We start from the raw sequence: 9992 nt of genomic DNA on the forward strand, positions 1-9992 counted from the left end.
GAGCAACCAGAATTCTTACACTGCTGCTGGCAGGACACAAATTGGTGCATCCATTATAGAAAGCTATTCGATGGTATCTTTTAAAGTTAAACAGACACATACCCTTTGAACAAAAAAAAACACTCCTGGGAATATGCCCAATAAAAATGCAGGGCATCTATATGTCAAAAAGCATGGATGAGAACATTCCTAGTACCTTTATTCATTTCAAAATCACCAAATGTCCATTAACAGTATAACAGATATATATATCATTGTATTTATTCAGTGAAATACTGCAATGCTATAAAAAAAGGACGACCAATGGTGATATAAAAAACAATATGGGTGATTCTCACATAATGTTAGAAGACAGAAGAAAAAAGCATATACTGCATGGTTCAATTTATATAAAGTTTAAAAACAGGTGAAATAATTCTACACTCTGAGAACTCTCTGGTTATCTTTGGAGATAAGATTTCTAGTGATTGCGAGGGGGAACCAAAACAATTCTAGAGTCTTGGTATTGTACTATTTTATCACCTGGGTAGTAATTACCTGAATATTTTAACTTTCTGACAATTCACTGAGCTTTACATTTATTTTATTTTATTTTACTTTATTTTATTATTATTTTTTTGAAACGGAGTCTCACTCACTGTGTTGCCCAGGCTGGAGTACAGTGATATAATCTCGGCTCACTGCAACCTCTGCCTGCCAGGTTCAAGCGATTCTCCTTCCTCAGACTCCCGGGTAGCTGGGATTACAGGCATGGCCACCATGCCCAGCTAATTTTTGTATTTTTAGTAGAGACGAGATTTTGTCATGTTGGCCAGGCTGGTTTTGAACTCCCGACATCAACTGATCCACCGGCCACGGCCTCCCAAAGTGCTAGGATTACAGGCATGAGCCACTGCGCCTGGCCTACATTTATATTGTTATACCTCTCTGTATTTATGTCATAACTCAGTTATAAAAAAAAAAGCACAATAGTTGAAAATTTGTAATGTTCTTTCAGAAACAGATTGCTCAAGCAGACAAATAAGCAAAACTGTAGAAAATTTGGGGAGCATAATTGATCAACTCAATACAGTTACTTTATAGAGAATTTCCCATCCACCAAATACAAAATAAAAATTATTTTCAAGTATATATGAAATAAAAACTATTCGTATCAAAGACAAAAATGAAACCCCAGCAAATTCCAAAGAATCAACATTATGTAAACTACACACTCTTACTATAAGTAAGGAAGGAGACCACCCTTCATATCATCTTATGCCCAATTTGTGCCTCCAAAGAAAGAAGTAAAAACTAAAAGGCAGAAATGAAATCCACAGGCAGACAGCCCGGCGCTGCACCCTGGGCCTGGTAGTTAAAGATCCACCCCTGAGCTAATCGGTTCTGTTATCTATAGATTACAGGCATTGTATAGAAATGCACTGTGAAAATCCCTATCTTGTTTTGTTCTAATCTAACTACTGGTGCATGCAGCCCCCAGTCACGTACCCCCTGCTTGCTCAATCAATCATGACCCTCTCACATGCATCCCCTTAGAGTTGTGAGCCCTTAAAAGGGACAGGAATTGCAGGGAGCTCGGCTCTTGAGACAGGAGTCTTGCCGATGCCCCTGGCCGAATAAACCCCTTCCTTCTTTAGCCCAGTGTCTGAGGAGTTTTGTCTGCCACCCATCCTGCTACATAAATATGCAACAAAATTAGAAATTAATAGTTATAAAACTAATAAAATAAATCTTATATGTCTGGAAATTAAAAATCATACTACCAGCTGGGTGCAGTGGCTCATGCCTATAATCCCAGTATGAGGCTGAAGCAGGAGAATCGCTTGAGCCTGGAAGGCAGAGGTTATAGTGAGCTGAAATTGTGACACAGGGAGACTCTGTCTCAAAAATAAAATAAAATAAAATAAAATAAATCATACTACCAACTTATCTTTAAATTAGAAAATGGCCCTGAGAAAAAATTCACAAAATACTTACAACTGAATAACAATGAAAACCTTGAGTTCAAATTCGTTAGAGTAGATTAAAGAAAACTTAAAGGAAAACTTAAAACTTCAAGATACATTCATCAGAAAATAAAAGAGAAAATGAGCTCAATATTCAACAGAAAAATTTAAGTAAAAAGAATATAGTCAAATAAGAAAAAAAGATAATTACGGAAATCAAAAAATTAAGAACAAAAGGGGAATAGAAAACATTCCCAATTGGAAAATCTAATTATTTAGAAAGAATAATAATTTAGATACAGGTTTGGCAAATGTAAGTAATAAAAAATTAGGAAATACATTAAATGTGAGTTTAAAAAAAGAGAAAATAGAGAGCTAAAGAGAATTTTTAAATAACAAAAAGAGTATAGTGATCTACTACATGGAAAATAATTTGACACTCAGAATAAAATGGATATATTTCTGGAAAATGAATCGATTCTGTTATGTCACTAGAAAAAACAGAAAAAGTGAATGGAAGGGCAACTACTTATGGTGCTAATCAAGGATATTCCTGGCTCAAAAAACAAAACCAAACAAAACTGGATTCTACTTGTTTTACAGGTAAGGTATACCAAATTTTTATGAAATAAATAATCTCCTCCTTAGAGAAATTATTTCAGAAAGTGAAAAAAGGAGGAAAAACTGCAGAACTCATTTTTGTGAGTTTAGTGTAGACATTGGCCAACTTCCTGTAAAAGGCCAAGCAGTAAATATTTTAGGCTTTAAGGCTACACATTGTCTCTGTCCATGTTCTGTGTATCTGTGTGTGTGTATGTGTGTGTGTGTGTCTGTGTGTGTTACAGCCCTTTAAAAACATAAATTTTTTTCTTAGCTCCTGTGTAGTTTGCCAACTCTTCGTTTAGCACTATCTTAACTGCAAATAAGGTATTACAAAGTCAGTGCAATGGGCACTGACAGGAAGTTTTATAAATAAAGTTTTATTAGAACATAGCCATGCCCACTCATTTGTATATTGTCTATGGCTGCTTTCATACTACAACAGTAGAGTTGAGTAACTGCAAAAGATACTGAATGGCCAAATAAGAAATTTTTATAATTTGCCTCTTTACAGAAAAGTTCGCTAACTCTGGCTTAAGAGAACATACAGGAATTGACTATTTCCACTTTGATGTTCTCTCTTACTAGCAACTCTCCTTGCATATTCAGTGCTTGCTATTCCTACAAGATAGGAGTTAAAACAAAAACATTGTAAGGCAAAAACTATTATGTATGGAGAGAGTCATTGTACAGATAAAACATCTTTTTGCATCTAAGAACACAGCACAAAATATGTGAAGCAGATACAATAAAATAACAAAGAAAATTTGATAAGCAAATGTTGGAAAATTCAACACACTTCTCTCAATATTAAATCAATAGGAAAAAATATCAATTGTAGGTGATAGTTGATGTTCTATGGAGATTTTCTCATAACACTTATCTTATTTCTGGGCATTTGTTCCTTAGCTTCTGTTTTTGCTTAAAAAGTCGTACCTGCGACTCTCCTGAGAGGATGGCGCTTAGATTGACGGAGCTATTTTTCCCATGGGACAGAGAGATGCCTGGGAGTTTACATCCCTTGTGGAATGTTAAGGGATGTTAACCAGTCACTCCTTGATTTGAGAAAATGACAGTCCAACACACTTGCCTTGAGTTGCGACAATCTCTAAAGTGTATTTTGCCCTCTAGAGTTGTTTTCTCAATCTGCAGGATCAGGCCAGGACTTTACCCGAAATTTTACCTTTCTTTGTCTTTCTCTTCCGTGTTCTGCTTCCTGCACTCCCTCCACAGTAATCATAGAAGCATTTCCTTATTTTGTGGTATTTTTCTAGAGAACTCGAATTAAGACAGTTGATATGGAACGTAGTCTAGAGTGCAGACTCAAAAAAAATCTGTAGTGTATTCACTCACCTGCCAAATGGCAGTAACGAGCCCAACTCAAGTGACCAGCAGCGTATGTATAGCTCCTGTCAGGCTGCTGTATTGCAGTTACTAAGACTTTCACCTGGGATGAACTGGGATAGGGTACGGTTGAAAAGGGATGAACTGCTTTGTGCAACCTCTAGTATTTGGGAATATTACAGTACTCTTCTTAAAGTTAGAGATAAGACAAAGATATTGTCACCTCTATCATTTAGCATTTTCTACTGCTAGAATTAGACAAGAAAAAGCATGAAGAACGAAAAAGAGAACACAAAAACTCATTATTTCATGATTAATTACCTGGAAAAAAATAAAACATTCAACAACAACAACAACAAAAATCTCTCCTACAATGAATTAAACTATTTTAAGGTAATGGTTACAAATAAATAAGTTTCCAAATCAGTACATTTTATATATACAAACAAGTTACATGACATAATGAAAGACATCATACCATTTACAACAGTAACAAATAATTTAAAAGCTAAAAATAAAATTAACAAGACATTTGTAAATTGTATATTTTTTAAAAACAGCTTGACCAGATAGAAAGATATGTCATTTTTTTTTTTTTTTTTTTTTGAGACGGAGTCTCCCTCTGCCGCCCAGGCTGCAGTGCAGTGGCGCAATCTCGGCTCACTGCAAGCTCCACCTCCCGGGTTCATGCCATTCTCCTGCCTCAGCCTCCTGAGTAGCTGGGACTACAGGAGCCGGCCACCATGCCCGGCTAATTTTTTGCATTTTTAGTAAAGATGGGGTTTCACTATGTTAGCCAGGATGGTCTCGATCTCCTGACCTCGTGATCCGCCTGCCTCGGCCTCCCAAAGTGCTGGGATTACAGGTGTGAGCCACCGCGCCTGGCCTGTAAATTGTATATTTTTTAAAAACAACTTGACCAGATAGAAAGCTATGTCATGTTTTTAGATAGTAATACTAATAACATAAGTTGTCAATTTTTTAAGTTAATTTATAAATGGAACATAATACAAATAAAAATGCCAGGAACATTTTTAACTAGGAAAAGTAATTCTACAACTATATGAAAATGTTAACTTTTTATGACTAAAAAACAAAGATTGAGAAAACACAAGGTCATCAAAATATACTACGATTGTTCAGTAGTTAAAACCTGGTGGTGTAGGTACATTAAAAACAGAATCTAAAGACTAGAAATTGACCCAAATAAATTTTGAATTTTACCAAATGATAAAAGTATCATCTCAAACCAGAGGGAAAAATATCAACTATTTAAAAATGATGTGGGACTTGGTTATACATCATGGACTACTACGCAGCTGTATAAAAAAGAACAAAATCATGTTCTTTGCAGAAACATGGATGCAGCTGGAGGCCATTATCCTAAGCGAATTAATGCAGAAACAGAAAAGTAAATACCACATTTTCTCACTTATAAGTGGAAGCTAAACACTGAGTACATATAGACATAAAGATGGGAACGACAGGTACTGGGGACTACTTTAGTGGAGAGAGATGGAGGAGGTGGGGACTGAAAAACTACCCATTGGCTACTATCGGTGACGGTTACTACCTGGGTGATAGGATCATTAATACCCCAAACACCAGCATCATAATATACCTATAATTTACCCATGTAACAAACATGCACATGTGCCCCCGAATCTAAAATAAAAGCTAAAATTATTTTTTAATAAATGAAGTGGGAAACCCTAAACTGTTAGAAAAACATAAAGTTGAATTAATTGTTCATACCATACAACAGAAATAAAATCATAATAGATCAAAGGTATAAATGTAAAAATAAAGTCACAAAAGTCCTGTAATAAAACATGGTAGAAAGTCCTGTAAGAAAACATAGTAGAATTCCTTTAGAATCTAGACTGCAAAAGGTTTATCTAACTGATACAAACTCTAGAAGCCACGAACAAAAAAGAGATCATTTTAACAAGATAAATTATTGAAATCTTTCTGGCAAAAAGAAAAAATCATAAAGTCAAAACATAAAATCATAATGTCACAAAAATGTGATGTATTTAAAACCAAAGCCAAAGTTCTAGTCCTTTTAAATTTAACAAAGTTCATACAAATTGATAACAAAACAATGAGCAACCTAACTGAAAATGAGCAAAGGATATTAATAAATTCTTCACAGTAAAAAAAATACATATTGCTTTTACACATATGCAAAGATGCTCAATCTTAATCATATTGAAATGCAATTTCAAAAATCAAGAATGTTCTCATTAACAAATAGAGTTGGTCAAAAGGAGAAGCTTTCTTGAAGCAGCATATTCTGGCCAAACTTGGAATAATTTGAGCACTAAGAAAGATAATGATTGCAATGAATTATTATACATTTTTTTTAAATGATGAGTGTAGTTTTATTAGAAGAGAGAAGAGAGAAGGGAGAAAAGAAAAGGGATGTTCTTTTAAGAATCACAGCTAATAAATGTAAAAGGAATGAAAGAATTAGAAAATCAATGATTTTGCAATTCTATTCAATAATTGATTCAGACAAGCATCATAATGAATGTGGAAACCACTGAGTGAAATCTTATTAAAATAGAAAATATTCACATACTTTTGAATTATTAATCCAAAGATCACTTATAATTTCACAGGAAAATGTACCTTTGTAAAAGGGAGATCTGGTTGTCACTGCCTTAATAAAATGACCAAACCTAACATCACCAATAATGCCAGTTAACATAACCAATATTGATAACACAATATACTTCATGTAAAATTCTTGCCAAAAATGCTTACCCTGAATCCAGTGACAAGAAAACAAAACAATCCAAAAAATCCAGAATATGATAAAATGTATGCCACAGTTGGCCTGGAATTTTCCTCTCTCTCTCTCTTTCTTTCTTTTTTCTTTCTTTCTTTCTGTTTGAGACAGAGTCTCACTGTCACCCAGACTGGCATGATCTCTGCTCACTTCAACCTCTGCCTCCCAAGTAGCTGGGATCACAGGAGCCCGGCACACTGCCCAACTAATTTTTGTATTTTTAGTAGAGATGGAGTTTTGCCATGTTGGTCAGGCTAGTCTCGAACTCCTGACCTCAGGTGATCTGCCTGCAGGCGTGAGCCTCTGTGCCCGGCCTGGTCTGGAATTTTCAAAAACTCAGTGTAATAAAAAATATAAAGGGAGCGAGAGTGTTCTAGATTCAAAATAACTAAAGGGATGCAACAACCTAATGCAGTTTGTCAAACTTGATTGAACTCCAGGTTTTTACATATATGTGATATATTTTGGAAAATTGAAAAAATATGAATAAGAATTGTATTTTAAATTATATATGGAATTATTGTTAATTTTCTTAGATATGACAATAAAATTGTGATTGCATAGGAGAATATCATTATCTTTCAGAGATGCATGTAAAATATATATGGGTGTCATAGTGTATGTAATTTGTTGCCAGATGATTCAGCAAAAATATATGTAAAGATAAGTCAGATGCAGTAAACTATTACCATTGCATCAGAGTTTATGATAGCAAAAGTTTGGAAAAAAATCAATATCCATCAAAAGGGAATAGTTAAATAATTATCCAAATATACAATGAAATATTAATCAGCTTTAAAAATTTATTTAAATCTCACAATGTAGTGGTATAGGTAAATTTCTAAAATATAACATATCTGATATTAAGTAACAAAAGAAGGGCAATAATTGTGTGTGTGTGCATAAAGATAACTGTGTAAAATCTCTGCATAGAAATTGAGCAGATGGGGGTAAAAGTAGGACAAATAGTTTTAGTTTATACTTCTTTTTAACACTGTTTTTAACCTTTGTGAATGAATACCGATTTTAATAACCACAAAAATGTGACAAACAATGAGGCAAGTGCCAAGAATGTAGAGAAAAGGTAGATAACATAACAGAAATAGATTTAAACATAATGATGAGAAATAACAAATGCGACAACTGTTTTTCTGAAAAGCTAATAAATTTAAGCATGCTTTTGGCAAGATGGCTCAAGATAAAGAGAGGCAGTCATGACTAAACCTTAAGAAAAAAATACAGGAAATAACTAGTAACAAAATACAAGTTTAAAAACCTTAATAAAGGGCCCAAATTTAGAACAATTTATTTTAAAAGTCAGATTAAAAGAGCAATTTTCTAGGAAAACCAATACTACCAAAATGACTCACAAATAAATAGAAAATTGGAATATATTTTTAAATAGTTAGAACTTAATCAACAGTTAAAAGCTACATTTAACAAAATAACCAACAAAAAGTAGACAGGTATTTTATAGGAGACATCCACAAACAGGTAAAGGACACATAATTCCTAACTTTTGCAAACTATTACCAAAGTAGTAAAAGCAGAAAAACTCCCAATTCTTTTCTATTACACTATTATAATTTTGGTATCAAATAATAGAAAAACACAGTAAAAACATGGAAAAAGGAAGTCCAGCCTTACCTAAAATATAAATGGATGCTAAAGTGTCAACAAAAATACTTAAAATATTGGCAAATCATATTTAATAATGTATTTAAAAATTCATAATAATCTAATATGATATCTTAGAATAGAAAGATAATTGAACAATAGAAAATAAGCATAGTCCTTTGTGTATTATTTATATGCAATTTTCTTGTATAAGTATAGAATTTACAATTCATATACTAGAATGTACCTAATATGGAATTTACAATTTTTGAAATCCTTTAATGTGCAATCATGTAACTAAAAGATGGTAAAATGATAAATTTAATATATTTTATGTATAGTATATTATTTTTATATATGCATATATAATAAGATGTATATTCACATATGCTATTAAACATTTTATTAGAAATTTATTAGAAATTGGCCAGGAGTGGTGGCTTACGCCTGTAATCTCTGCAGTTTGAGAGGCTGAGGTGGGCTAATCATCTGAGGTCGGGAGTTAAAGACCAGCCTGGCCAACATGGCAAAATCTCATCTCTACTAAAAATACAAAAATTAGCAGGGCATGGTGGCAGACTCTTGTAATCCCAGGAACTCAGGAGGCTGAGCCAGGAGAACTGCTTGAACATGGGAGGTGGAGGTTGCAGTGAGCCAAGATCCTGCCACTGCACTCCAGCCTGGGTGACAGAGCAAGACTCTGTCTCAAAAAAACCCAAAAAACAAAACAAAACAACAAAAAAAAGAAATTTTAGCCAACAAAAACAGACAAGAAAGAAAATAAATAAAATGGCTAAGTATTGTAAAAAAAAGTATATAAAGAGTTTTTGTTATTCACTTTTTTTTTGTTATTCACACTTTAGTTTATTGTCTAAATAGAAAGTCAAAGAGACTCTACCAACAAATATATTTAAAATAATGAGGATGCCCTGTAAGGTTGCTGAATATCAGATCATTATACCAAAAAAATTATATTTCCAAAAGCAAAAAAAAAAAAAAAATCCTTTAAAAATTATTAAAAGTTGAAAAATGTAGATTACCTAGAAATAAATGTAAACTTTATAAAATATTAAAATCTTCACTGAAGGATTTATAAGCAGACTTAAATTCATAGAGATATATGCCCTTTCCTGGATGACAAAACTCAATAGCTTGAGGACAGCAATCCTCATTAAATGAATTGACATGTGACAATAAAATATTTTTAAAATTTTTTATAAAACTAGATAAGTTCATACTCAAATATATATTTTAAGATGAAAAGCCAAGAATAATCAGTACAAATTAGAAAATAAAAACTAGTAAGAGGAGGAAAGAGTCAACTGGAAATCAAGACTTACTGCAAAAACACAGTAATTAAACTAGTGATCTCGGTACAGAAACAAATAAGTAGACCAATAGAACAGAATACAAAGCTTACTTTAAAAGGCTCAATTACATATGAAGCCAAAGGTGTACAACAGGCAGCATTACAAAACAGTGGAGACAGAATGGCCTATGTAATCCATGGTGTTAAAATAGTTGGCTTTCTGCATAGAAAAAGTTCAGATTAGATTCTTACCTCAAAATATACACAAAAATATTTTAAACAGTTTAAAGACCTGAATATGAAAAGCTAATTTTTAAAATATTTTACAAGAACGTATAGGAGTAAACGCTATGTCATCAGAGCAGTTAAAAAATTTTAAACA

This window comes from Macaca fascicularis, chromosome 5 (assembly GCF_037993035.2).
Source record: "Macaca fascicularis isolate 582-1 chromosome 5, T2T-MFA8v1.1".
In the NCBI taxonomy this organism is placed as follows: domain Eukaryota; kingdom Metazoa; phylum Chordata; class Mammalia; order Primates; family Cercopithecidae; genus Macaca; species Macaca fascicularis.